The following is a 3,683-nucleotide window of genomic DNA, read 5'->3' as shown; positions in this document are numbered from 1 at the left end:
ACAGTATGGTAAGGGGCGTAACATTTCCGTCACACGCTTGAGGTATTCGGCCAATCACAACGCACTGGATAGCTGGCCAATCAGAGCACACCTCGCTTTTCACAACGATGAGCTTTGTAAAAATCTACGCGTTTCAGAAAGGCAGGGCATAGAGGAGCAACAATAATGTACATTATGTGGAAAATAATGTTTTTTTAACCTTAAGCCGCATAAACACATTGCATTACACCAAATGCACAACATAATGTTCTTTTTAGCAATGTCATATGACCCCTTTAACAGTCATATACTCCAGGTCAAGGGAGCAGTGACTGCTTACAGTCTTGGTGTTAGTACACCAGTTGTTGTTCACAAATGCATAAGCCATAATGCTTAAACTCACTAGCACATCGGCTCGCTTTTGCCTCCTCTCCCTGCACCACCTTCGTCGGGATGGTAATCTACAGAGAGCCCAGGCGCCTGGCGATGACCCTGGGATATCATGGGAGTGGAGAAATTTGATTGTAACAGCCTGCTTTCTGTGTAATCCTATTTCCAGAATATCATTCCGGCTGTAGATGTTGTTCGCTTTGCAGGATATCGTCAGAACAAGTAACACACACACAAACAACAACAACAAAAAAGGGAGAGCACTAAACTGCTGCATCTACAGTATGTGCACCGCCATATATAACTCCAAATCCAAGATATCAAAACTGAAATCATGACATTTTATTTAACATAAACCTATGATTTAAAAAAGTACAGTCTTGTGATCTTTCTACAGATATTTCTTACACAGTGATTTATGTGAACAATCATTCTTCATTTTGCACACACAAATATATGACCAGGGTGTCCAAACCTGATCCTAGAGGGCCACTATCCTAGGCAGCTGACTTGCTGCCTCACTGCCTTATCAGGCAATGACTTTGCAGGCAGCGTTTGTGCATGAAGGCAACCTCAAGAAACTGATGTTGGACATGCTTCTGAGGCAGCGTAATGGTTAATCTACAACAAAATAGAACGAAATTTGGTGATAAACTAAGCTAATGTACTGATTTCTTTGATAACATCAAAAGTGCAAAAAGTTGGTCAGAAACCTACATTTACACACAAACTGACCACCAAACACAACTTTCAGATGCCATCTTTATTAGGGTGACCATATGTGCCATTTTTCCAGGACACGTCCTGGCCAGAATTTCGATATTGCCTAAAATATACAGGTTTTGGCTTTGTTTTCCTGTTTTCATGTGTGCTGAAGGTAATGATCGAAAAAGTAGTTTGACCAATAACATGCAGGCATTGTACATAATCAACCAATCATGGCGCGTGAGGTGGGATCTACAGAGAATGGTCAAAGCAATGCAAATACGCGTACATATTAGGTATGTTCGACTTGAAGCAGCGCTGCGCAGACCAATCATTATATGAAATCAAAGTACCACGAGTGCGATTTGAAATTATAAGGAGCCGTCTGCTCTCTATTGCTCTCACGGTACTTTCATGTCATACACCGATTGGACTGCATAGCGCAAACAAGGCCAGAACCTGGATATTTTAGGCCAGGGGTTCCCAACCACATTCCTGGAGCCCCCCCAACACTGCATGTTTTCCATGTCTCCTTAATCAAACACACCTGATTCAAATCATCAGCTCAGAGACTCTAAGACCTGAAATGGGTGTGTCAGACAAATGAGAGAGGCAAAATGTGCAGTGTTGGGGGGCTCCAGGAATGTGGTTGGGAACCACTGTTTTAGGTAATATAGAAATATAGAAAAATGCTCAACCATTTTTTAGCTCAACCATCATGAAATATGATGCACAGGATTGTGGGATATCAAAGGCAGCGAAGGATACATCTATGCTGCTTCAAAAATCGACCAGATGAAGGTATGTCGGAGGCAGGAAGTGAAGCTAACTTTGGATTCAACCGTGCCTTGATGCCTTCCTACCTTGAAATGTGTCCTCCAAAAGCAGTGTTTTCCAGTTTTTGGGTGTAGCCTTAAGTACACAGTGCGAATTTCAGCTTTGTCGTGCAGTGTTCGTGCAGTGTACAGGGGGAAACGAGAAGCGATAAGTCTCTCCCGATAGGCAATCAGACGGTCGGATGAATTTCTGACATCTCAGAAATTTTGGTCGTGAAAGTAAAAACTGACCAAGCTTTCGCCATCTGATGCTGCATTAACAGCACATAGGCTATTCTCTCAGAGGAGACAAGAGATATTGGGTATTGTCTTAATTTATTTTCTAAAAAAACTCTTATGGCTGATATACGTAGTGAAAAAACAACAACAACAACAGAATTGAAGTATTTTGTGTTAAACAAGTTGTTTTTTACATTTCTTTGACTGTAGGCTAATAAAGGTCTTATTTTAATGACTGATTATTACAGTGTTCGGACATAGGCTACTTTAAACTAAATATTAATTATAGATCTATTCATTGTGTAATATATATAAATGTTTTAAATCATTTTCAATGAGGAGTAAGCTAATTTAATCATTTATTATCCGCACGTCATTTGTGCGGTAATGAGCTATGAAATTATTGTGGGGCAAATTAATTGTAGTAGACCTATAAATTTTATAATAAAAGTAACATAATAATAATAATAATAATGATAATAGCAATGGTAATAATTTAATACATTAATAGGAAATGACAAATCCTCTCGATATCACCTGATGCTTTTTTTTTTTAGATATCTCTGGCTATCGTCTATATACACAGTGTCATCGTCTGTGCATTTAGAGTATTTCACACATATAGTGTGAGCACATAAATCATGCTCGACAATCGGACCGTACAGTGTGAGCACATAAATCGTGAGCTTTGTCTTTACATTGCATGCGATCTGCTCTTACAGTGTGAGTTGGTACCTTGATGAAATTGCACAGTGTATGCCCGGCCTTACAGTTTAGCTTCAGCCCTAATTAAACACATCTGAACCGGCTAATAGTTCTTCAGACTCACTAGAAACCTCCAGGCAAATGTGTTGGAGCTGGTTTCAGCAGAATTTGGACACCCCTGGTAGACAACATATTAAATTAGGCCATGTCCACACATACACGGGTATTTTTATAAACAGAGTTTTTCCTTCTTCTGTTTTAAAAAAAATTTCCGTCCACATGAAAACGCAAAATCATGCTATGAAGCACTGTCAAGAGCATGCCAAACCAACAGGTGGCGATATAATCGCAACCGTAAAGCCATGTTGGCCAATCAGAAGCCTGAAAAAGTTTCCAGTAGGCAGAGATAACAGCGCATGCTCCAACATCACAAGCCAAAATCTCAGGTTTTGCTGTCTACACGATAACACTGCAACCAGAGTTTTTGAAAATATTCATCCTGGCAGGAGTTTTCAAAAATGTTCAGTTTCAGTGACCAGGTGCTGCGTTTGCGTGTGGACGAATGGCCAAACCGCATAGAAAAAGCTGCTGTTTTGAAAATACGTTTGTGTGGACAGGGCCTTACTCTTGACAGAATGCACTTAAAGGGGTCATATGGGAGGGGGAAAGGTCACAAAGGTCAAAGCCATCAATTATTTTTGACATAAGGTGACGGGTATCACTACTGGCCTGCCTGCAGTACAGATCTGACTCCTATTGAAAATGTATGACCAGTCATGAAAAGAAGAATCAGACAACAATGATCACAGACTGCTGAGCATCTGAAGTCTTGTATCATGTGGACAAAGA

The 3,683-nt window shown here is 40.3% G+C and overlaps 1 pseudogene; it reads right to left on the bottom strand.

Moving 5' to 3' along the window:
- Positions 1-440: 440 nt before the first annotated feature.
- Positions 441-3,683, bottom strand: part of LOC107709957 (NACHT, LRR and PYD domains-containing protein 12-like) — a 21,270-nt pseudogene continuing 18,027 nt past the window's right edge.

This window comes from Sinocyclocheilus rhinocerous, unplaced genomic scaffold, assembly GCF_001515625.1.
Source record: "Sinocyclocheilus rhinocerous isolate Xijiao unplaced genomic scaffold, SAMN03320098_v1.1 scaffold2132, whole genome shotgun sequence".
NCBI classification, from domain to species: Eukaryota; Metazoa; Chordata; class Actinopteri; order Cypriniformes; family Cyprinidae; genus Sinocyclocheilus; species Sinocyclocheilus rhinocerous.
The sequence above is the reverse complement of the archived record's forward strand: the minus strand, read 5'-3'. Positions and strand labels throughout refer to the sequence as shown.